The sequence below is a fragment of the Vulpes vulpes genome, chromosome 1 (assembly GCF_048418805.1).
Source record: "Vulpes vulpes isolate BD-2025 chromosome 1, VulVul3, whole genome shotgun sequence".
Taxonomy (NCBI): domain Eukaryota; kingdom Metazoa; phylum Chordata; class Mammalia; order Carnivora; family Canidae; genus Vulpes; species Vulpes vulpes.
This window is the reverse complement of record NC_132780.1, coordinates 139,516,781-139,542,606: the sequence shown is the minus strand read 5'-3', so window position 1 is coordinate 139,542,606 and position 25,826 is coordinate 139,516,781. Positions and strand designations below refer to the sequence as shown.

The window sequence follows — 25,826 nt, the reverse complement described above, 5'->3', positions numbered from 1 at the left end:
GACACCTAGGCGGCTCAGTGATTGCCTTTGGCTCAGGCCATGATCCCGATGTCCTGGGATTGAGTCCCGTGTCTGGCTCCTGCAGGGAGCCTGCTTCTCCCTCTGCCTGTGTCTCTGCCTCTCTCTCTGTGTCTCTCATGAAAAAATAAATAAAATCTTTAAAACAAAACAAAACCTGGGGCCCTAGTAGAACATAGAGCAATAGTGAAGAAGCCAAATCAACAGCGTTGGGTTGGGGAATTTGGACTTTTTTTGGTAGGTAATAGGGGGCCACTGAAAGCTTTTGAGCATGGAAGTGCCATGATCAGATTGTTTCAAGATAACTTCTAGGGCAGCAGTAGAACAGAGCTGGCAAGAGAAAGTCTACACAAAATCTAACAGGGATTGAAACTAGGGTGAGGCCAATGGAAATGGAAACAAGGGGGGTGATTTGGCAAAATATTTTGAAGGTAAAAGCAGCAGAACTTAGTAATTATTTGGTAGGAAGGTATGAATAATCATCTGCCCTGTGAAATTGCTCTGCCCTTCCCCCGCCAGGCACCTGGCATACTTCTAAGGTGAGGTATGTTATAGTTTGCTGCTTACGTGCCTCCTTCTCTCCGACTAGGCTACAGTGGGTGCCCACGGTAAGTGAATGTATGAGAGTAGTCGGGACCACCCCAGAATGTTTCAGCCTGTGTGGCTAGTAGCATAGTGGTGCCCTTAAAGAGAAATTTAAAGACCAAGAGGGAAAGACATCCATTACTGTTAAGCATCACTAAGTAAAGGGTAAGAGGAGACACCAAGCTATGAAGAGAGAGAAAATAGTGGGTGGACCCTTGAAATATACCACGCTGTTGGCAAGGGAGTATGCTTTCCTGGGTTCTAAAGATGTGGGGAGAAATATAAAAACATCTAGGAGAGATTGCTCCATTCTTTGTTCTCAAGTAACCCAAGTTCAATAAGGGCAATGTTTTTCAAACCTAGAAATGTTTCATTTTAACCCATTTTATATCCACACATACAAGCACACATGGATATGTATATAAAACAAATAAGTTGCATTAAGCAGTACTTACCCTACTCCAGATATGTACTTTCAAGATTTTATTCTGTTGTTTAATTTTTTTTTTTTTAATGCTGGTTGTGATTAGCTTCAAGACTTCATGATCCAGTAAAGCGTCCTGACTTGCAATTGGAAAAACATGAAGTGGGCGAGGTATCCCTTAGTATTCTCAAAGTTCTGTAAGCAACAGAAATAGATTGTCCAGTATGAGGCAAAAGGAATTTATTAGAAGAAGGCTAGGAACTCAGACTTGCCAAACAAGCTGGAAGACTAGGTTTGGGAATGGACAGAAACTGATAAAGTGCCTGAGGGCTGGGCAGAAGGCCCTGCAGGAAGATGCCAGCAACTGAGCGGTCACCAATGCCTGGCCAGGCAGGGTGGGAATGGATGGGCCAGCCCCTCTGGTGTCTGGTGCAGGTAGGCAGGCTGGCTCCTGGATTTGTACTAGGGAAGAGGAAATGCCCCCAAAAGGAAGCGGTAGTGCTGTAGGAAAGAAGACTGGATACTTGACAGCCACAGGAGTCTACAAAAGGTGTCATGGCTTGTTCACAAAAAAGATGTCTGTGGGGCACCTACGTGGCTCAGTCCGTTAAGGGTGTGCCTTTGGCTCAGGTCATGATTCCCGAGTCCTGGGATCAAGTCCTGCATCAGGCCCCTTGCTCAGCTGGGAGTCTCCTTCTCCTCCCTCTGCTCTTCCCTGCCACTCATGTGCGTGTGCGCTCTCGCTCTCTCTCTCTCTCTCTCAAATAAATAAAATCTTAAAAAAAAAAAAGTCTAACAGTGAGTATGTCCTTGCACAATAGTGGACCTAAAGGGCATCTTATTACCCTGCTGGTGGCCTTGTCACATGGTAAACTCTCCCTTCAGAAAGCAGTTTGCCTCACAACAGAGCATGATTAAGCAAAGTCTGGTGTATCTATTAAAGAGAATATTAGATAGCCATTAAAAATAGCTTGCACACTCAATCACAAGGGTGCCTGGGTAGCTCAGTCAATTAAGCACCTGATTCTTGATTTTAGCTCAGGTCATGATTTCAGGATTGTGAGATCCAGCCCCATGTTGTGCTCTGTGCTCAGCATGGAATCTGCTTAAGTTTTTCTCTCATTTTCCCTCTGCCTCTCTCCATGTGTGCACGCACATACTCTCTCTCTCTAAAATAAATAAATAAATCTTTTTTTAAAAAAGTCAATTGCAAAAACATGTAATACCACAAAAACTTATACAGTAATGTGGAGGAAAACAGGATGTAAAATTCTACATATGATATATCGCAACTATATATTTTACACACACACAGAAGAGACTGGAAGAAAATATACTAAAGTGTTAGCACTGGTAGTTTTTAGGGGCAGTAGAACTGTGTGTGTTTTTTTCCCCCTACTTTTCCCCTTTTTTCCAAATGTTCTGGTTCTGTAATAACATGAACAATGTTATGATCATGAGTCGTGTTTCCATAAGTATATAGAAAATCAGTCTTACTGGGCTCTTGGGTGGCTCAGTTGGTTAAGCGTCTGCCTTTGGCTCAGGTCATGACCCCTGGGGCCTGGGATCAAGCCCCGAATCAGGCTCTGTGAAGAGCCTGTTTCTCCCTCTTCCCCCTGCTTCTGCATGTTCTCTCTCTCTTTCTCTCAAATTAATAAATAAAATCTCTTTTAAAAAATCAGTCTTATTTTTGTAGTATCTCCTTGGAGCCAGTAGATGCCAAGTATAGAGTTGGTATGAGGAATATGGTGTGACAACCCAGGGGAGATCCTGGTGAGGCCTGGGGAATGACCGCTGCCTCATGTTCCGACTAAAGCAGCCTTATCTGCTGACCCTTTGAGTCCAGTAATACTGAAATACCGAGGCAACTCTGGGGTGGCTAACTCAAGTCGTCATGGCAGTTGTGGGAGGATCTTAACGTTAGATGACACATTTTCAAGCTCCAGTTACCCGTGGATGGGCACAGAGTGAAGTGTGGGGCTGGCATTTCCTTGGGGGGGGGGGCCTGATTTTTCCTTGTCCGTCTGAGCAGCTTGGAGCAGTGGGAACCTAAGGTAGTGAGCACAAGGAGCAGGACTGTATCCCACAAGATCTGCCTTCCCCAGCTCAGCAACAGCGAAGGAGGTGGAGTCTGGATTGAGCCCTAAGATAAGGAATATGCAACAGCTGTGCCCCCAGGAGAATGAACTCCACATTCCATTCTCTGATCCCACCCCCAATTCCCACTTCTCCCAAGTGCCTTCCCCCACCCCACCCCCATGCTTGCACACTCAGCATCCCCATCAGCTAGAAGGGCCTCCCCTCAGCCTTGGCTTAGCTCCCTTAGAACCTTCCCACACCCGCACCCCCCTACCAGAAGCTGTTCTCCAGCTGTCTGGAAGGGAGTGAGTATTCAGGACAGGTGGCCGGAGGCGGATGCAGAGGGGCCTCATCCAGGGCCCAGCCCCACCTGCCAGACTCGGCCACCCTCAGACTCACACGTGGGCCCAGGAACAGAAGAGAACTGGGCTTTGGTGGTGAGCCTGGGGAAGCTGAGGCAGGATCTGGGGCCATGTGGGGTGGATGGGGAGGAGGGTGTGCAGTGGTCCTAATGGCCAGGTCTGCAAACATCTGGTCAGCCCTCACTGTGCTGGGTCCTGCCCTCTGGGGTCTCAGATCCAGAAGGGGAGATGGTCAGCAGGTATAAGATGTGCCTCCCTTCCGTGGGTTATGGCAGCTCCAGGAGGTCATTTCTTAGCATCATGTTAGGGGAGCCCCCAGCTCTCAGGAGCCCCCATGTCTCTTGAGAGTTGCAAGTCCCTGCCTCAGACACCCCAGACTACTTTCCAAACATGCCAGCCTGGGATTTTAAATCAAGAAGATAGAAGGAGCAGATATTTTCCATTTCCTGGGGCTGGGCCACCTAGAGTAGTAATTAACACATTCCTTTATGTCACTCCCGTACCAGTCCCCGCCTGAACAGCAGGACTCAGCCGGACCCGGACACTGAGGGGCTTCAGGGCAGCACTGGTTCCCATCACATAGGACTTTTACAGCCCACACATGTAGAGATTCTGGACATAACTCCCGTGCTCCTGAGTTTGATCATGACCTGGGCATATAGCGTATCAAAGCCAGGGACATGGGCGGGTGTTGGCACTGAGTTATGTTGGGCATCTTCACCCTTGGTGGGCGGATGGTGGCAAGAGGAAGGTAATGGTGGGCTCCAGAGGCTGCCTGTTGGCCTGGCTGTCTGAGGAGAGGGCACTCTCATCTGCCCCAGCACCCAGCGAGAGTGTGTACGGGAGCCTCACTACCCTCTCACTCTAACCGCTGGCAACCTGGCAGGGTTGTTCATCACTGTACTTCAATGTCTCTCCTGGGTCCCCAGGGCCCTCCAGTGCCCCCACATCTCCAGCAGACTGCTGAGCCCATCCCCGCTTTCACAGCCAGCAGACTCAGTAAGTACATGCTGTAATAGCCAGAACTGACTACATAATTAGCAGAGCCCCTTGTTCAAAAATTCTTAAGAGTTTTGGAGCGACTGACTGGCTCAGTTGGTAGAGCATGCGACTTGATCTTGGGGCAGTGAGTTTGAGCCCCACATAGAGCATAGAGCTTACTTTAAAAAAAGTATTTAGGGGCACCTGGGTGACTCAGCAGTTGAGCATCTGCCTTCAGCTCAGAGCTCAATCCCAGGGTCCTGGGATCGAGTCCCGCATTGGGCTCCCTGCATGGAGCCTGCTTCTCCCTCTGCCTGTGTCTCTGCCTCTCTGTGTGTGTGTGTCTCTCATGAATAAATAAATAAAATCTTAAAAAAAAAAAGTATTTAGACTTTGAGGATGGTAACATAGAGCATTGAACCAAGCGGGGGCCCTTCCGAGCATGGGGCTCCGTGTGACTGCATAGGCCACATGCCCACGAAGCCAGCCCCGATGGGAGCTGACATATCAGCCACTTGCTGCCTGCTAGGCACGTTGCCAGGTGCTCACCATGCGTGGTCTCATGCCTTCCTCTCAGCAGCCGGATTATCCCTATTGTGCAGACAAGGAAATTGAGGGATTAGACAAGCCACATAACTTGCTGAGGTCACCAGCTCTTAAGGACCAGAGCGGGGGAAGGAACCCAGCCTGTCTGTCAGTAAAGCCTGGGCTCTGAACCACCCGCTGCTGGCCGTCCCAGCCTATAGGGTAGGAAGGTTGCTGGGCAAGGCAGCTGCTTCTCATCCCCTTTTTTGCCCTATCAGGGGCAGGAAGGAAAATGAGGCAAGAAACAGCAGCTGACAGTGTGGGGACAATAGTAGCGGCGGTGAGGGTGGCCAACCCAGGCAGAAGTGTGGGTGGGGACGGGTGAGATGGGCACAGGGATTGTGTAGGCTGGAGGCAGCTGATAGACAGCACAGCTGTGCCCTCCGCTGTCTCCCTGCTTAGCCCTGCTTTCTCCCCCTTCCTTTTCCCTGCCACCCTTCATGGGGGAGGTGGGTCAGGGCTCTCCTCCGCCTGTGTCCTCAGTATACCCATGCTTACTTCCATGATAACAGCAACAGCTTAGTGAGCACCTACAATGTGCCAGGTGTGCCACCAGGGACTTGAGAGGTGTATGACCTTGAATTCCCTCCACAAACCTGTAAACAGTGGTTATTCTCCCACCAAGGCCTAGAGAGGCTGAGAGATTGTCTAGGGTTACAGGGCTGATAAGTGGGAAAGAGGACACTTGGGCTCAGATCCAAAGCCCCAGCAATTTCCAGCTCTTCCTCACCATCTTCGTCGTAGGATGGGATTGGTCTGACCAGGTATGGCGGTTCCCTGAGTGTGGAAGAGCCTTTTCTCGCAAAGTCAATAAATAGTTTGAGAAGTGGTCAGTTTGAGGGAAGAAGACATTGTATATTCTGAGGGAGGGAGACATTCACCTGCTGCCTCCATTTTATATTAACTGAGTCAGGGTCTGGGGTGTCTTATCTACCTGGAAGGCCGTCTCTGGCACTTGCGAAAGCAGACCTCATGGAGTTAGGCGATTGGGGCTGGATGCATGAGGAGGAAGGCCCGTCGCACACCTTGTACCCATCTGAATCCTGGCACCAAGGAATGGACTGGGATAGGCATTGGCAGGGGGGTAGGGACTAGAGTGCTGTAACAGATTTCCTCCTCCCTAAAATCGGGGGCTTAAATAAAATGGAAATTTCTCACATGCAAGTCTGGGTGGGTGATCTGGACTCTTGTCAGTGTTGAGGATCCAAGCTCTTTCCATGATGTTGCTTCTCCAGACCCCGGGATGTTGAAGACAGATCACCACCATGTCTCCTGGGGCCAGGATCTAAGACCTTGCCGGTGGGGAGAGAGGGCAAAGGAGAGGTACTGCTGTCCTTTTCAGGACATGACCTAAAACTGACAGGTCACCTATCCTTGTAGCCAAAAGTTGGTCACCCACCACACTGAGCTGCAAGAGAGCTTGGGAATCATATATACCAGGGATTCTAGTGTGAAATGTACAGGATGGGAACTGGATTCTGGGAAGGAGTGTGGCAATTAACAACGTTTGTCAGTAGATTGAGAAGGGCAGGGAACAAGAGAGCTGACATCACATGGTGAGGATGGCTTTCTGTGGGGAACCTCTAAGAGAAATGTTTGCAGATGGACTTCTCTCTGGGTGAGGCGTAAGTCAGAAGGGGTGGCACAGCACCTACTGTGCTGTGTTCTGGACCGTCTCATCTCTGATCAAAGGTAGAGGATTCGAGTCTCTGTCGTCCTGACCAAAAGCCCCTTGGAAGTCATTACGGAGCCCTTGTCCCATTAGCACTGTAGGGTCAGGGTGAAGAGCACCATATTCCTCCCCATGGGGGGCCCTTCTGTTCTCAGAAGGGGTAGAGGAGGGTCATATCCTCATACCTCAGTGAGGTAATAATTATCTCGAGCATCAGGAAGTGGAGACATTGAGAGGGTAAGAGACACACACAGTTCCAGCGCGCTCAGGGCCAGCCTCAGTCTCAGCGACAGATGGAAAGTGAGCAGAGTTGGAACAGGAGGTCAAGCTTTGTCAAAAATCATATGAATCTCCTGGTGGCTTGATGCCAGCAGGCAGTCTCCTGGGTCCGGTACTCGTTCATCCACCCACCCACCCATTCAGTGTCTGTTTATTGAGCACCTACCATGGATGCACTGTACTCAGTGTGGGCAAGAGAGAAAAGAACAAGGCAAACACGGTTCCTTACCTCATGGAGCTTTTAAGCCCTCAATTTTCCCTGGCCCCCACTGAGGACAGACTAGGCTATCACAGCTCTAAGAGAGCCATCTTTGTGGCTCAGAGCTCAGAAGGTCCAATGGGAGCCCATGGAAGCATGGGGCAGGCCTTGGTCTTGGAGGAGATGCCTGCCATCTTGGGGCAGCAGGGCGCGCTGTGGACTGGGGCAGGGGGTGGAGTGCTGGTGGGGAGCGGGTGAGCAGCATTGGAGTTGCGGTTTCACTTCTCTCTCACATACCGGTGTGGAATCTGCGTTTTCTCAGATGGTGAGGTTTGTGACTTCTCATCTGAGCCGCAGGGAGATCTCTTCTCTGGTCCCCTCCTCCAACCTTTTGTTCCCCGAGGCCTGGCCTAGTTCAGGCCCTGCTTGCTCCTGTCTGGAAACTGAGTGGCCTCCCAGGGTCACTGCTTACTCTCTTGCTACTGAACAATGCCAGTGGCATGGCAGAGGAGAGGGACCCATCAGAGTCCCCTTTATCAGGGGAGGTCTGAGATCCTCACAGGACGCAGTCTATCGTCTTGCTTTTCTTGTCACTGGCAGTGGTGTAAACCGCTCTGTCTCTACCACCCAGCAACTGTGTAGTCCGGATGAGTTTTTAACTCTCTACTGTGCCTCAGTGTCTCTGTCTGTGAGATGAGGATAACACCAGTACTTTCCTCACAGAGTCCTTAGGAGGCTTGCTGTACACATAGTACTTAGAACAGCACCTGCTGGGGCACCTGGTTATCTCAGTTGGTAGAACAGTGCCCAACACATAGCAAGTGTTCAGCTATTATTATGATCCAGGTGTTTGTCATTATGATGAAGACATTGACAGAAATTTCATGTTCCAGGTCCCACTGGTATTTAAACCCAGGGATCTGCAGGGTGCCTGGGTGGCTTAGTCAGCTAAACATCCAACTCTTGATTTTAGCTCAGGTAATGATCTCAGGGTCGCTGGATCGAGTCCTGCAGTGGGCTCCACACCCAACACAGAGTCTACCTAAGATTCTCTCTCTCCCTATCCCTCCGCCCTTCCCCCAACTTGTGTGCATGTGCAAGTGCACTCTCTCTCTCAAATAAATAAATAAAATATATTTTAAAAAATAAATAAACCCAGGGACCTAGGCCAATTAAATAAAACCCTCTGAGTCATAGGCCCTTATCTCTGTGGTCACTGAGAGGGCAGTGGCCCTGTCCACATTCCATATTTTTGGCTTTTAGTGTAGGATTTTGTACTTAACAGGTGTTCGTAGATGGTAGGTGGTAGATAGAGAAGATATCAACTGGCACCTACAGGAACCCAAAAATATGGGTGCCCAATTATTATAGTATTGAAATGTAGTCGATTCTCATTACTCACGGTGATTGATTCTCATTATTCAAGTTCTATAAAGTTGCTGTGAACACTGATTTAGTGAATACTGAGCCATCGCTCCTAGGAGAATACAGGGTTAGGTTCCTTTGAGCCTCTGATCACAATGTTTTCATCAACCGGTTGATATAATACCTTGTTTTATGTGTGTTTCTGTTTAAAGACAACTTACTTAAAATATTGCTGATTCATTAACATTGAACTCCTGGCCAGTGGTACTATAACGCATGTCTGAACAAAGTTGATCCAACACACGTGTTTTCTGTGACACATCACAGCCTTCTTGTGCTAAGAATCTTTAGATCATACATCAGCTTGAAGCTTGGGGAGCCATTTTCAACAGTGAAACCAACAAAAGGGCAAAAAAATGTAGACAAGGTAGCCTCAATAGACTGTGAAGAATACCTTTTACAGCATGGGAGCTGAAACAAGAAGGCAGAGGGTGCTTTGTGTGACCTCAGCTAAGAGCATGAGTGTCAGGTGACCCAAATTTTTCATGGCTCTGTGCATATCTGCAAATGGCCGTAAAAGCGACATGAGTATCGATTTGGGAGCTACAGATACATTTTAGTGAGTAGGCAAATACACGAACGCAAAATTAATGAATGATGAGGATCGACTGTACCTCCACATGAGTGGGTGTGTACCCGCTGCCCAGCAGTCAGCCACTCTGCAACGTTCAGCCCCTTGAGGATCCAACGCCTGTGCCCACACCCTGCACCAGCTCTCGGGCCAGCATATCCATGCTGTACCATCGTTGACTCTTTTGGGCAGGTGGGTGCCTTTGGCTGCCCTGGCCTGCACTGGAGGAGGAGAGAGAAAGCACTTCTTCCCCCACCCCCTCTCCTACTTCCCCACTGCACGTGAGGCCTCACTGGTGAGTGAGGCCCACACATGCGTACAGGCGGCCACCTGTGACTTTTCTCAGCCAAGTGCTGCATCAACACCTGGGGAAGACCCCCTGGCAGTTTAGGGGGGGCCTGTTTTGACCTGATCTTTATTTACCCCTCACAAAGGAAGTAAATAAATAGCTCTTTGTGTGTCTGTGTGTGTGCGTGTGTGCCAGACTGTATGTGCCTGCTGCACGCTGTTAAAAACCGAGACCCAACCCCAGAGGAAGTGGTAACAAAACGATTGTTTTATTTTCCATTTACTCTTCCCCACCTCCACCCTTTTTATATGTGCCCAGAAGCTTTCTTTGCCACCCTGGGATCCGATCATTTGTTCCTTCATTTCTTCACCCACTCATTCTAGTGTGTACTGAACCATACAGTGCTAGATGCTGGTGACTGTAAAAGATACCTATAAAAGAAAATGAGATGGAGAAAGGGTGCTTCAGTTTAGGTATTCCAATGGCTCGGGCTGCTTATGAGCAAGGTGACCATGGGCACGTTAAACTGGGATCACATGATCTCATCTCACAGGACTGTTTGGAGGATTGACGTTGGTAGAATAATGACATGCTCATGGTCAGCACTCAGTGCAAGTGAGTTTCTTCCTTTAAGGATGCACTGCACACCTGGGAACAAGGTTTGCTGTTTCCTCCCTGGGCCTCTTCCCTAATCCTGTGGCCGCCTGCCTGTGCTAGACCTTCAGGAGCCCCCACCTGGATCACTGTGCATTTCCACAGCACCATTGCTCAAAGACCAGCAGCAGAGAGGGGCACCTTGGTGGCTCAGTGTGCCTTTGGCTCAGGTCATGATCTCGGGGTCCTGGGATGGAGCCCTGAGTCTGGCTCCCCGCTCAGCAGGGTGTCTGCTTTTCCTTCTCCCTCTGCGCCCCCCACCCCCACCCCCCCACTTATGCGCTCTCTCTTTCAAATAAATAAATAAATAAATTTTTTTTTTAAAGACCAGCAGAGGCTTCCCAGGGCCTGTGAAATCAGGTTCAACCTATCATGGTGCTCTAGTTCTCTTAGCATCTGGGCTCAATCCACCTTTCTAGCCCCTTGACCCACGATCAACCTTTATAACCCAGTTCCTGCCACTAAGAGTACCTGACCCTTCCTGTGGTGCTCCTGCTTTTATCACTTTGCTCTTGCTGCCCTTCCTTCCTGAAATACCCCTTAGCCTCCTCCTGTCCACCCTGTCTGTCCAAATGTAGCCATTCTTCAAGGCTCAGTTTAAATCCACTTGACTGAGACCGCTGGGTGGCTCAGTGTGGTTGAGCATCTGCCTTTGGCTCAGGGCATGATCCCAGGGTCCTGAGATCAAGTCCCAAATCGGCCTCCCTACAGGAAGCCGGCTTCTTCCTCTGCCTATGTCTCTGCCTTTCTCTCTCTCTTTCTGTGTCTCTCATGAAAAAATCAATAAAATCTTTTTAAAAAATCCACTTGGCCGCTCCTGCCCACAAAGCCCGCCTCCTGGGTAGCTTGTCCTAGTGGATGTTATATGTGGGTACAGCTTCTAGTCCTTTCTAGAGGACAAGCTCTGCTTTTTTGTTGCCTTCTTCCACCCTCTTCCACTCAGCCTGTATGAAGGATGACTGTTATCTGCCGGACACCTTTGGGCTCCCATGCTTGTTCTCCAGCGGTGCCCGTCACTGCTGATACTCTCTCCATAAATGCGAGTCCAACAAATGAGTGAGGGAAACAGGATAGAAGACTGCAAGTATGAAGTCTTGGAATACAGACACTATGCTGTGGGCATTCTGAAGCAAGGGCCAGTCAGGAAGGCTGGAGGTGAGGGGAGGATTCCGGGAGAGCTGGGCAGTTGTTGAAGGTAAATGGGTGTAGTTGGGGGCAGAGGAAGGCAGAGGTCAGGGTGTGGCCAGAGCCACGATCCTCTTCACCAGAGCCAGCAATTTTTGCTCCAGTCTCCCACCACCGCTCAGGCATCCAGATCTGGAGAGGGCACTGTGGATAGAGGCTTGATCCATCCACTTCTGTGGACAGGGTCTTAATAAATGAATGAATGAATGAATTAATTAATTAATTAAAGTTTTGAAACAATGTTAAAATGAATACTTGCTCAATATAGGAAAGTTGGACAATAGAGAAAACTGGAAAAGTTAGAAAAATTGTTTCTAGTTCTTGCCGCTCGAAGACAGCTGGTTTTTAGGTTCTGTGTGTTTCCTTCCCATAATTGTCATGCAGTTATGTAAACAGCTCATTAAATAGGTAACTTTTATATTAAATTCTTACATTTATTTTAAAAACACATTATAGACAGGAAGAAGAAGAAGTAAAGGTGCAAATTCCACCCCACTCTCTAAGTTTTCCCCCCAGGGAAAACCAGTGTTAGGAGATGGTGTGTGTCCTGAAATAATTTTTTCTGTGCATGCACACTCATAGGTGTACTCTTTTAAAACCAGGCCATAGAATGTTGTTTATGTGTAATAATCATTTTTATTTTTACAAAGTTAGGGCCATTTTGCATGCCCAGTGTTGCATTTCTCTTTTTTTTACATAACATTTTTTATACTATGTAAATATACTTAAATATCTGACATTCTACAAAACAAATTTATACCAGTAACACATAATCCAGTTATACTGTAGTTTAACAACTACCTAGAAATCTGGAGTCCTTTGCCTGAAAATCTAGACTGTACATTTTATTTTATTTAAGATTTTATTTATTCATGAGAGACACAGAGAGAAAGGCAGAGACACAGGCAGAGGGAGAAGCAGACTCCCTGCGGGAGCCCGATGTAGGACTTGTTCGCGACCTGAGCCAAAGGCAAACTCAACTGCTGAGCCACCTAGGTGCCTTAGTTAAAACATGTTTTTTAAGATTTTATTTCTTTGAGAAAGAGAGAGAGAGAGCGCACAAATGGAGGGGGGCGGGGAGGGAGGCAGAGGGAAAAACAGACTCCCTGCTAACTGTGAAGCCCCAGGTGGGCTCCATCCCAGGATTCCAAGATCATGGCCTGAGCTGAAGTCAGACACCTAACCAAATGAACCACCCAGGTACCCCTCCAGTTAAAATGTTTTTAAAAGTAGTGAGAGATACCTTTTTTGTTTTGCTTTGCAGATATAAAACTAAAGGAAAAATGCATTATCCTTAGATCTCTAAAGTCAAATGAAACTTTGAAACTTGCCCCTCAAATGAACATCTTACAGCTAAAATATAAAATGGTAACTATTATTTAAAAAAAATTTTTTTAAAGATTTTATTTATTTATTCATGAGAGAGAGACACACACACAGAGGCAGAGACACAGGCAGAGGGAGAAGCAGGCTCCATGCAGGGAGCCCGATGTGGGACTTGATCTCGGGACTCCAGGATCACACCCTGGGCCGAAGGCAGGTGCTAAACCACTGAGCCACCCAGGGATCCCCTATTATTTTTAAAAAATTAAAAAATCCCTAGGCTTTCATTTCTACCTACATAACATTTTAACAAAAAGATTTTTCTGTCAATACATTTCTTTTCCAATGCCTGCATAATCATTCTCCTGTATTTTACTTAATTGTTGGCAGGATTTTCACAGTTTCCTAAGCCTTGGGCTATGCCCATGAGACAAAATGCTTGCCTTCTAGAACTCCCAGGCTGGTTGAGCCCCCAAAGGCTGGCAGTTTCCACTTAATGTAATAAACAGCAGGGGTGGATGCTGTGCTGCATGCAATGGAAGCTTGCAAGGGGGTAGGGGAGAAAGGGCTTAGTCAAGGAAGGCTTAGTCAAGGAAGTCAAGGAGAAGACACTGTTACCCCGAATCTTGATAAGGAGCAGGAGCCCCCAAATGTAGAGTCTGGGACAGAATGGAGGGGCCCCTGGTGCAATGGGACTTATCAACACTGCCCCCCCACCCCTACCCCAACCCAGCCCTGGCTCTGGTGGTTTGTTTCTGCTTTTCCTTTGGAGATGACACATTCAGCGACCTAGGGCTCCAGCTGTTTATCAGGGGCCATCCCAGGGGCAGGGGCTCCCACCCCCTGCTACGGAGCTGTGGGGCCCTGATTAAGGAAACAGCTGAGACAAGGCACCCAGGGCCGAGGGGGCAGGGCCGAGGAGGCGGGAGAACCGGAAGGCCTTGGTGGGGAACGGAGGCCGAGAGCTGCTGGAGAGGAGCAGGCTGCAAAGCAGGAGAGAGCCCAGCCGGGCCCTTTTGTGCTTCAAGGCATGCCCCCACCCCCCTCCACCTAGTGAAATGGTGTTCCATCAAGGCTCCTTCGGATGGCACCTCCCCTGTGATTCCATTCATTCATCAAAAATGTCCTGATGGCATCACTTAGAATTAATCTGTCTCCTTTGTTCATTTAGCAGGTCAGCCTATTGCAGTTGAAAGAGTGTGAACTCTGGAATCAAAAATCATACTAGAGATGCCTGGGTGGCTCAGTGGCTGAGCATCTGCTTTTGGCTCAGGGCATGATCCCTGGGTCCTGGAGTTCCATTCCCGCATCCAGCTCCCCGCAGAGAGCCTACTTCTCCCTCTGCCTATGTCTCTGCCTCTCTCTCTGTCTCCTATGAATAAATAAATGGAGAAAATCTTTAAAAAAAAGAATCATACTAGCAGTAACTAATATTTTCTAAGCATTTAACGTATGCTAGGCACGATGATAAGAGTTTTGAATCTGTTGTTCTATTTGAATTTATTGTTTTCTCACTTTCCAACAGTCAGTGAGGTAACAACTATTATTATCACCATGGTTGTAGCAGAAAAAACTGGAGGGCAAAGGTTTTAGTAAGCCTGAAGCATCACAGCAGAGGTCCAAGCACTTGTCTGAGTCTCACTTTCCTCATTTATAGCAGGGAGATGAAAAGAACATGGGGATCCCTGGGTGGCTCAGCGGTTTAGCACCTGCCTTCGCCCCAGGGCGTGATCCTGGTGTCCAGGGATCCAGTCCCACATTAGGCTCCCTGCATGGAGCCTGCTTCTCCCTCTTCCCATGTCTCTGCTTCTCTCTCTCTCTCTCTCATGAATAAATAAAAATCTTAAAAAAAAAAAAAAAAAGAACATGTCTTTCCCAGTGTAGTTTCGAGAATGGAATGAAGTACTGTGTATCAGGCATCTTTCTCATCATAGCCCTCACCCCTACTCATTCTGTGTCATCGTCCCTGGGAAGCTGCTAGTTTGAGTTTCTGGAGCATGGTGGAGTGATTGAGAGTGTCCATTCTGGTAGGGCCTGCATTAAAATCCAGGCTCAGATCTGTGACCTGGCTCAGATAAGTGACCTTGAACAAGGTAGTTTTACCTCCTTGAGCCTGTTTCTTCATCTATAATATAAAGGTGATCATGGTGACTTCCTCACAGAGTTGTTTTAGGATTAAAGTGAATGTGTGTATGTATTTGTTATTGATATTAACTAGAGTGGAAACTTTTGTTTTTAAGATTTTCTCTTTAGGGATCCCTGGGTGGCGCAGCGGTTTGGCACCTGCCTTTGGCCTAGGGCGCGATCCTGGAGACCCGGGATCAAATCCCACATCGGGCTCCCGGTGCATGGAGCCTGCTTCTCCCTCTGCCTGTGTCTCTGCCTCTCTCTCTCTCTCTGTGACTATCATAAATAAATAAAATAAAAATAAAATAAAAATAAAATAAATTAAAAAAAAAGATTTTCTCTTTTTTATTTGAAAATGTGCACACAAGTAGGGGGAGGGGCAGAGGGAGAAGCAGACTCCCTGCTGAGTGTGGAGCCTGATGCAGGGATGCTGGGCTCAGTCCCAGAACCTCGAGATCACAACCCAAGCTGATTCAGATGCCTAACCCGCTGAGCCACCTGGGTACTCCTAGAATGGAAACTTTCTGAGGACAAGGTCAATTTTAGGAAGGTGTCATCTGTGTTCTCACTGCCTTGATGAGGATGTATGTAGTCCAGATAGTAGTCCAGCAAGGACAACAAATATTCATATATTGGAATTCTTCTTCCTATACAAGAAATACTTGCTTATTGTAGAAACTTTGGAAAATATGAGGGAGAAAATACAAATGAGGGATCCCTGGGTGGCTCAGCGGTTTGGCGCCTGCCTTTGGCCCTTGGGCGTGATCCTGGAGTCCCGGGATTGAGTCCCACATCGGGCTCCCTGCATGGAGCCTGCTTCTCCTTCTGCCTCCTTCCTTCTCCTTCTGTCTCTGCCTCTCCCTCTCTGTGTCTCTCATGAATAAATAAATAAAATCTTTAAAAAAATATTATACAAGTACAATAAATGATATATGGTTTGTATTTTATAGATACGCTGAATTCATTTACTCACCGTATATATATATATATATATATATTTTTTTTTTTTTTTTAAGATTTTATTTATTCATTTGAGAGAAAGAGAGAACACAAGCAGGGAGGGGCTTATGCATATATGAAGCAGGTCATATATGTTTTATTTATTTAGTTAAGTAATGTCTATCCCCAGTGTGGGGCTCAAGCTCACAACCCTGAGATCAAGAGTCCCATGCTCTTCTGACGGAGCCAGCCAGGTGCCCCAAAATAGGGTTACTAATGGTGTTGTTTTATTTCGTTTTACTGATTGAAAAACTATATAGTGGGAGTTGATTAATAGCTAGGCGCCATTCTGGAGGGAGGGAGGTCTGTCCCATCTTGGTGTCATGTACATTCCTGGGTCTGGAGCAGGTTGTCCATTCATTCATTCAGCAAATATTTATTGAGTATCTGTTATGTGCCAGGCATTGCTCTGTGCACCTGGGATATACTGATGAACAGGCAAAAAACCTTTCTCTTGTATAGCAAGGGAAGCAATACGCACAAAAAATAAGCAAAGTCCTAAAGTTCCTTAAAAGGTAATAAGAGGGGATCCCTGGGTGGCGCAGCGGTTTGGCTCCTGCCTTTGGCCCAGGGCGTGATCCTGGAGACCCGGGATCGAATCCCACATCGGGCTCCCTGTGCATGGGGCCTGCTTCTCCCTCTGCCTATGTCTCTGCCTCTCTCTCTCTCTCTCTGTCTGTGTGTGACTATCATAAATAAATAAAAATAAAAAAAATTTAAAAGGTAATAAGAACTACTGACAAGACAAAAAATATAGAGCTGGGCATTGGGGGATAGTACTGGAGAGGGTGACATCTTATAGTTTAAACACTGGATGACTAGTGTCAGGTGTATTGGGGAGGTAGCATTGGAATGATGATGTGAGGGGCACCAGGGTGGCTTGGCGGTTGAGCATCTGCTTTCGGCTCAGGTTGTGATCCCAAGCTTCCTGGATCGAGTTCCGCATCAGGCTCCCCATAGGGAGCCTGCTTCTCCCTCTGCCTGTGTCTCTGCCTCTGTGTCTTTCATGAATAAATAAATGAATAAATCTTAAAAAAAAAAAAAAGAAGAAGAAGAACGGTGACACGAATGTGCGGAATTGGCAATGTGACTGGGGCCAGGGGATGTGCAGCCAAGGGAAGGAACAGCCAAAACCAAGATCCTGGGACCAGAAGCTTCCTGGAGTGTTTGAGGAATAGCAAGGAGACTAGTGCTGCTGTGGTGGAGAGTCATTCTTGAATGAATGGCTTGATACTTGGAGGGATAGTTGATAGGTTGGTTGAGAGAGCCAGGGATCTCATTGGTTATAACCAAGGATGTAAATTTAATAAAATAGAAATCCCAACAAGAACAAAGTTTGCCCTGAAGTTATTAGTCCTCTGCAAAGCAAGTTACCTCAGAGTTTCTCTTGTTGATAGACTGCGTGTGAATTTTAAATAAATTATACAAGTACAGGGATGCCTGGGTGGCTCAGCAGTTGAGCGTCTGCCTTTAGCTCAGGACGTGATCCTGGGGTCCGGGATGGAGTCCCACATTGAGCTCCTTGCGGGGAGCCTGCCTCTCCCTCTTGCCTATGTCTCTGCCTCACTCTCTCTCTCTGTGTCTCTCATGAATAAATCAAAATCTTTAAAAAAATATTATACAAGTACAAGATAAATGATATATAGTTTGTATTTTATAGATATGCTGAATTCATTTACTCACCATATATATATATATATTTAAAGATTTTATTTATTTATTTGAGAGAGAGAGAGAGAACACAAGCCGGGAGGGGCAGAGGGAGGGGGAGAAGCAGACTCCCCACTGAGCAGGGAGCCCGACATGGGGCTTGATCCTGGACTCTAGGATCGTGATATGAGCCGAAGGCAGATGCTTAACCAACTGAGCTACCCAGGCATCCCTATTCAGCATATATTTATTGAATGCCTATGATCAGAGTGGGGTGGTAGGCAGCTGGGCTTGAGTCATGATCTTAGGGTGGTGAGATCAAGCCCCCTGTCAGGGTCTGCACTCAGTGTGGAATCTGCTTAGGACTCTCCTCCTCTAAAATTAATAATCTTAAAAAAAATGAATGTCTACAATGGGCCTGGACTTGTAGGTGCTGGGGAGTCAGAACAAGACGAAGCCCCTGCCTTTATGAAATTTACATTTAGAGGTAGAGCCTGACCCTGAGCACACTCAGATACATAATGTGATGTTGGGTGGTGATAACCAATAGCTGTTAACCGTGGTTCACAAGAGAAAACTGTGGTTGGGAGTTGAGTCTAAGTTAATTATGAGTCAACTGTGTAATTCAGTCTTGAAAAAGCCTAATTCCATTTGAGGCTATGTGAACAGAATACCCAGCAAGCACTCTCTGCCTTCTGTTTGTCAGGCTGGACCTGGAATATTACATTTACATTCTTGAAAGACAGTGACACACCGGAACTTGTATATTATCCTGTGTCAGGAAGGGAGGTTCCAGCTCAGTAGGTTGAGAAATTGTCTAATGGTCAAAACTGACCAGTAATGGAATGGGCTGTGAGAGGGGGTAAGATTTCTATTTCCAAATGTGTTTAAAAAGAGCCTGCATTCACCTGTCTCAGGATATTAATGAGGATATAATGAATCTGATAGAAGCCGGATTTCATATGTATGGCTCCTTCCAGTCCCAGGTAATTTTTGCAAATAATTTGTAGAGAATTCCACATTAATTAACCACATTTTAATAGCCCATAACCACCAAAGGCATAAGTAGAATCCCAACATGTAGAAATCAGAAGTTCTCAGAAGTCTTTCTCTGATCACATTTGCTCAGTGTCCAGATTTAGACTCTAGAGACTTCAGGGGGTTAGAGAAAGTTCAGTAGGAAAGTCACAGGATCAGTCAACAGACTTCTTTCCCCTCACCTTTTTATTTTGACAATTTCAGATAGAGAAAAGTTGCAAGAATTATGCAAAAATCCTCATATAGTCTTCACCTGGATTTCCCAATGTTAACATTTCATTACATTTGCTTTATCAATCTATCATTCATATATATGTACATTCATATATATATACACATTATTTGAATATGTTACAGACATTATATCCCTTCACTTCTAAATAGTTTGGTGTGTCTCCTAAAATAAGGTCTTCTCTTCCATAACCCCAATAGATTGATAAAACCCAGGAAATTAACATTGACACGATGCTTGGATCTATAGACCTCATTCTTACATCACAGTTGTCCTAATGGTATATGCTTTATAGCCCAAACAAAACAAAACAAAAACAACAAAAAAACAAAGATCCAGATCATGGATTATATTCAGTTGTCATGTCTCTGTAGGTTTCCTTTAGCCTAAAATGGCTCCTTAATTTTTCTTTGTCTTTTTATGACATCCAACATTTTTGACGCTTGGGCAAAGGACTTTTAAGCAAAGGCTTTTAAAAAAAAATGAGCTAAGACTGGGAGCAGGTTTTGATATGAGTCCAAGTTTCTTTGGTTTATTCATCAAGACTAATTTCCCTGTTGAAGATGCCACAGTGTGGCTCCATGCTGCTTGTCACATGGAATGCAAACACCCCCAATATTCATTTCCTAGGGCAGCCATAACAAAGGACCACAGACTGAGTGACTTAAAACAACAGGAATGTACTCTCTCACAGTTCTGGAGACCAGAAGTCCAAAATGAAGGTGTCAGCAGACTGTGTCCCTCCAAAGCCTTTAGAAGAGGATCCTTCCTATTTCTTTTATCTTCCGGTATCCCAAGGTGTTCCTTGACTTTTAGCTCTGTCACTCTGATCTGCCTCTGTCTTTAAGTGTCCATTTTCTTCTGTGTCTTTTCTTATAAAGACACCAGTCATATTGGGTTAAGGACCTATCCTACTCACATAGGACTTCATGTTAATTAGATCTGCAACAATCTATTTCCAAATAAGGTAACATTCTGAGATACTAGGAGTTAGAACTTCAACATATCATGTTGGGGGCCATAATTCAACACCCCTGCCTCATCTTTCCAATCTAATCCTGCATATCCTTATCCATGACCCCTCTGTTCAAACCACACTAATCATCCTCAAGAGGATGCTTGCATTCTCCTAGACCCAAGGCTTTCTTCTGGCCCTCTCCACTCCTCTCTGCCAATTGGGGCCCTTCTTTGTGCTAACAGTGACAACTTTCATTTACTTAGTGCTTATTATGTACCAGAGCAGTACCAGGTACTGCTCTAAACTCTTTACATATAGTGTTCTTTTAACGTTACCTAGGAAGGACCATCGTGAGCCCCATTTTACAGGTGAGGAAATGGAGGCACAGAAACTTTAATTTACTCAAGCCTCACAACAAAGAATTCTTAGACATGTTCCTGGCTTATTTCCTCCTCACTCTGAGTCTTTTCTGGTTGCTCTAGAAGGGATGGATCTCAGTACCATGAGCATTCTCATGGTCTGGTCTTCTCTGACATTTTCAGGGCCTGTGAGCACCCATCATTGCCCACTGCCTCAGTTTACATTGATCCATATGCTGTGTCATCAGTTCTCAAGGTGGGGGCTGGGGAATGGGATTGGGGCTTTTGTTTTTTTGTTGGGCAGGAGTATTCAGGTTTTTATGTTCACCACTTCCTCACTTCCCACCAGAGCCTCTGGCCCTCTACCCTACACCAATTCTTCTCATCATAGGGCCCAGTGTGTCAAATATATCAACATCGCCTGTGGAGTATGTCAAAAAACAATAAAAAATACATTACCAGGGTCTCCCTCCAGACCTCCTGAATCAGAATCTCTGGTTGGGAGACCCAGAGCCTGCCTCGTTAATAAACTTCCTGGTGATTCTTTTATTTTATTTTATTTTTATTTTTTTTATTTATGATAGTCACAGAGAGAGAGAGAGAGAGAGGCAGAGACACAGGCAGAGGGAAAAGCAGGCTCCATGCACCGGGAGCCCGACGTGGGATTCGATCCTGGGTCTACAGGATCGCGCCCTGGGCCAAAGGCAGGCGCCAAACCGCTGCGCCACCCAGGGATCCCCTGATTCTTTAAAAAAAAATTTTTATTTATTTATTTATTTATTCATGAGAGACACTCAGAGGCAGAGACATAGGCAGAGGGAGAAGCAAGCCCCCCCCCGCGGGGAACCCGATGTGGGACTCGATCCCAGGACCCCAAGATCACGACTCAATCCGAAGGAAGACGCTCAACCACTGAGCCACCCAGGCACGCCCTCTTCCTAGTGATTCTTAATAAGTTTGAGAATTGCTGTCAAAAACCCTCCTGGGATGTGTATAAAATGATCGATTGACTGATTGACCAATTGAATGCTTGGACGAACTGCTACTGTGTGTTTCTCTGGGGGGAGCAGACCAAGGGGAAACTTTTAAAATTTCCTGTCACTTTTCACAGCTCACTTTTTCTAAGTGAACCTGAAACTGCTCTACAAATAAAGTCAATTTTGTTTTTTAAAGATTTTATTTATTTATTCTGAGAGAAACAGAGACATACGCAGAGGGAGAAGTAGGCTCTCCCTTAGGAGCCCAATTCAGAACTCAATCCCAGGGCCCTGGGATCACGACCTGAGCCAAAGGCAGACACTCAACCACTGAGCCACCCCGACGCCCCTCAATTTTGTTTTTTAATGAAGGTTATTGCTCATGGAGTAACTGAAGACCTTTGTGGAATGTTGTAGGGCTTCACACCAGGGAACCTGCTCTAGTGGGGCGTGGCCTGCTTGTACGGAGACTTCCTGCTCTGCAGTGATGTTCCATTCAGCTTCTGAGGGAGATCTGCAGTCTCAGACCTGGTACCCACCTGCCCCACCCTTCCACCCCTTGCCCCAAACTCTGAGAGCCTGGGGGTGATAGAAGACAGTTGCTCTACCCCCCGGAGGAGACCAGCTGTTTCCCCTCGCCCCTCATTTCAGCCACCTGAACCCATTCACAGTTTTCCTGTCAGTTAACCCGGGCCCCACGACGGTGTGGGAAGGGGCCCCTGTAGACTGGGTGGGGCTGTGTTTCATTTACTGGTGTCCTTCCTCAGGCCTCCGCTGAACAGGTGCGGGCAGAAGCAGCTGGTGAAATGAGGACATTCTTCCTCTTCCTTTCTCTTCTCCCTCCAACTCCCTCCCCCAACCCAGCCACACTGAAGCCACATCCCATTTCCTCCCCAACTTTCAAGGCTGCTCTCCTCTCTGCCTCCTCTGTCCTCCATTCCTCCAAGGGCAGTGCCCCAGGGGCGGGGTTACTTAGCCTGGGAGGGGACACAGTTAAGGGAAAGTGGGAAGCAATGGGTTGCACTGCCACCCTCCCAGAAGAGGAGGTGGTGCGATGGAGGTGGTGTCATAGGGAGGGAAGGACAGTTCCAGGGACTACCTAGAGTTGCTTGCTGACTGTGCCTACAGCCTCTAAACTCAAAGAAGACCAACTGTGAAGTTGGCCAACCCATCCTCTTCTCGGTTGACTTCTCTGCCATCTCCTAGACTGGGGTGGGGCAGGTCAAACTCAAAGCCACATTCTAGAACAAATGTATTCAAAGTTGCCTTCCCTACATCTGCATCTCCTGGAGGGTCCCTTGAACTGGGATGGCTAAAACTCACTTGCGGAGATTCTGATTGGGTAGGACCAAGGGCCCGAGAATTTGCCCATCTGGCTTGCTCCCCAGTCGATGCTGCTTCTGGGCTCAGGGACTACACTTACAGAACTGCTATTCTGGGGCTCCCCTTAAGATTTCTGATAAGTAGGCTCAGCTTAGCTACCACTGGGGGAAGAACATGTCACTCAAGGAAGTTCTCCCTCCTCAGTGGTGGCTTTATCACTCAGGCTCAAATCATAATCCTCCCCCCTGCAGTTCTGTGTGTTGAGCTAGATTTGGATGGGACTCTGGCTTAAGAGGAGAGGGCAGAAAAAGATCTCTCTGTCTGCTTTCTTCTGACTCCCTGGACCAGTCTGCCTCCAAGCAATGCCTCCTGCCATCTTGAATCTTTTGTCTCTGGACCTCCTTCCCTGCCAATCATAGGGCAAGTGATGCCCCTGTGTTCTCTGAAGCTTACCTTTCATCTGTATGCTGTGGGATATTAGGCAGCTATCCAAGCATGAGGTTAATCTCTATGTGGTGACTTGGGAGTGATCCATCATGACATATTGTAGAGTGAAACCGCTCAACTACGGGTAGAAAATGTTCTCACTTTTGTAAAAACAACCAGCCATAAACCTATATGCGAATACACATGCAGGCATTTACAGGCACTCAGACAAAAAAATCTGGAAGGACACTTTCCAACAGAAGTTAACTCTGGAGGATGGGACATTTCCCCTATTTAAGTCCCTCTAATGCTCTATGTGAGAAAGCCTATCTCACTCAGTAATTAAAAACCAGTGAGCTGCATATAATAGAAAATGGTACAGCTCCGGAAAGCTACATTCGACTGTTAACAGTGGGGCGTAGAGCTGGGGCTGAGGCTCGCTTACCACACACACACACACACACACACACACACACACAAGCACACGCACACATGTGCACACACGCACCCTTCTAGACCGAATCCGTTGAAAAGGAAGATTATTAATATTTTAATTAAAAAAAGAAATACAGGCAGTAAAGGAAATCGCCTCTCCCTCTCCTCCCCCCACCAGCTGCTGCCCAAAGCCCTCCACACTCCCCCAGCTGCTTTGCCATCCCATTTCTTCCTGGCACCGGCAGATTTCTCCACCGAGTGGCCTTCGCTGGCTGCGTCCATCCCTTCAACAGCCATTCTTTGGATTTTAAAGAAACATTACATGTTTTCGTTTGTTGATTGCCAGCATTCCAAAAAAGAAGAAAAAATCTCCTAACCTTAGAACAGCATCCGCAAACATGACTTGGTCTTGTCCAATCCTATCTGCTCCTCGCTGCACACGCGTGTCCTTTCATGATTGTGATCGGCACAAATGCTATCTTGTGTCCTGAAATGTTTTACGTCACCTAATTTTGTAAGCCCGTCTGTGTGTGGACACAGCATCATTTCTTCTATGAATGGTGCTATGGTTGTTTAACCAGGCCCCGATTGTTAGGCCTTTGGGTGGTTTCCAGTTTTTTGCTATTTATTCATTCATGATTTAACCCTCTGCTTTTGGGCCCCGCCTCCTGCCAGCCTATAAAAACTGCCCTCTTAAAGGTCACTGCTACCAGTGCCCCCCACCACCACCAATCTCCCAAGCTCTTCTCAGTCCTTGACTAAGCCCTTGTCCTGACGTTAATTGGGCTTAGCCTTGTTAACCACCCTCCCTGTCACCCAGCAGCCCATCCATCAAACCCATCTAGCAAAAAACAAAACAAAACAAAACAAAACAAAAAAAACATCTAGCCTCTGTTCATTGGCTTTTCTTTTTTTCTTTCTTTAATCATTTTTTCTTCCAAATACAGACGTTTTTATATGCGTCTTGTAAAAGAATAAAGATTATTTATTTATGTATTCATTCATTCATGAGCGGCACAGAGAGGCAGAAGGAGAAGCAGGCTCCCCATGGGGAGCCTGATATGGGACTCGATCCCAGGACTCCAGGATCACGCCCTGAGCCAAAGGCAGATGCTTAACCACTCCCTGAGCCTCCCAGGTGCCCCTGCCTTGTAAAAGAATAGAACAACACATGTAATATAGAAAGTAGAGAGACATTTAAACTGTTAAATTGAATTATGAATATGAATATTGAATATGGCACAAACGAATATAAATACATATACATATATATGTATACATTATAAAGCAGCGTAATAAAACTAAACCTGTAATACCCACCTTACAATTTACATACAACATCAGTAATTCCATGGACACTTCCTGTGTCCCCCTTTTGGTGCCATCCCTCCAATAAACACTACTGACATACTCAGTTTTGTTGATCGTTCTTATAACTAATTTTAGTAATTTAAGGACTTGAACAGATTCTGTCCAATCACATCATCTATTAATAATTACCTTGTTTCTTTCTAATTCTATACCTTGAATTTATTTTTCTTTGCTTTCTGCTGTTGCTCCAATGTAGTCAATTAGAAGGAGGAACAGCTGACTTCTTTGACTTGTTCCTGAGTTTGAAGGAAATGCTACTTTTTTTTTTTTTTTTTTTTAAGTTTACTTATTGGGCACCTGGGTAGCTCGGGTAGCTCAATCAGTTAAGCATCTGCCTTTGGCTCAGGCTCTTTGCTCAGTGGGAAGTTTGCTTCTCTTTCTGCCCTCCCCCGCTTGTGCTCTTCCTCTCTCACTCTCTCAAATAAATACATAAAAATTTTTTTAAGTTTTTTTTTTAGTAAACTCTACACCCAATGTGGGGCTCAACCTCAGGACGCTGAGGTTAGGAGTCACATGCTCTTCCAACTGAGCCAGCCAGTTACCCCCTATTTTTCTTAATTGAAATATAGTTGACACACGGTGTTACATTAATTTCAAATGTACAACGTGGTGATTCAACAGGTTTATTAGGTTATGCCATGCTCACCACACGTGTAGCTACCATCTGACACCATACATCGCTGTTACAATACCAATGACTGTATTTATTCATGTGGCTTTTCATTCTGTGACTGGAATCCTGTATCTCCTACTCCCCTTCACTCATTTTGCCCATCCCTCCATCCCCTGGAACAAGTGATTCTTAGAGTTCCCTACTAATAATAATGCTGTAGGTTTTTGGTAAACGCTTTTTAATAGGAGTTGAATTTTATCAAATGCTTTTTCTACATCTATTGAAATGATGCTGTGGGTTTTCTTTCTTCATTGTGAATGCTATAAATTACATTAATATTTTTGTTAAATTTTGTTGTATTTCTGTAATATACTGAATTGTCACATGATATATTATCTTTTGTTTTTTATTTCGTGTTTTAAAAGATTTTTTTTTTTTCATTTCAGAGAGAAAGCGTGCAAGAGCACAAGCAGGGGAGGGGCAGAGGCAGAAGGAGAAGCAGGCTCCACACTGAGCAGGGAGCCCAATGTGGGCCTGGATCCCAGGACCTGGGGTCATGACCTGAGCCAAAAGCAGACCTTTAACCGACCAAGCCACCCAGGCACTCCTTGATCTATCAATTATTATTATTATTTTTTTTAATTTTTATTTATTCATGATAGTCACACAGAGAGAGAGAGAGGCAGA

The 25,826-nt window shown here is 46.3% G+C and overlaps 1 protein-coding gene across 5 annotated transcripts in view; it reads left to right on the top strand.

Annotated features, from left to right (window-relative positions):
• CCND3 (cyclin D3) overlaps window positions 1-25,826 on the top strand; it is a 96,534-nt gene that overhangs the window by 11,739 nt on the left and 58,969 nt on the right. For 2 of the 5 annotated variants that reach the window (XM_025990899.2, XM_072731976.1), the window contains one exon: window positions 21,389-21,502. The exons of the other annotated variants lie outside the window; for them this stretch is intronic. The gene's annotated coding sequence lies outside the window, so the exon portion shown is untranslated. The remainder of the gene's footprint in view (window positions 1-21,388; window positions 21,503-25,826) is intronic. 5 annotated transcript variants of the gene reach the window in all.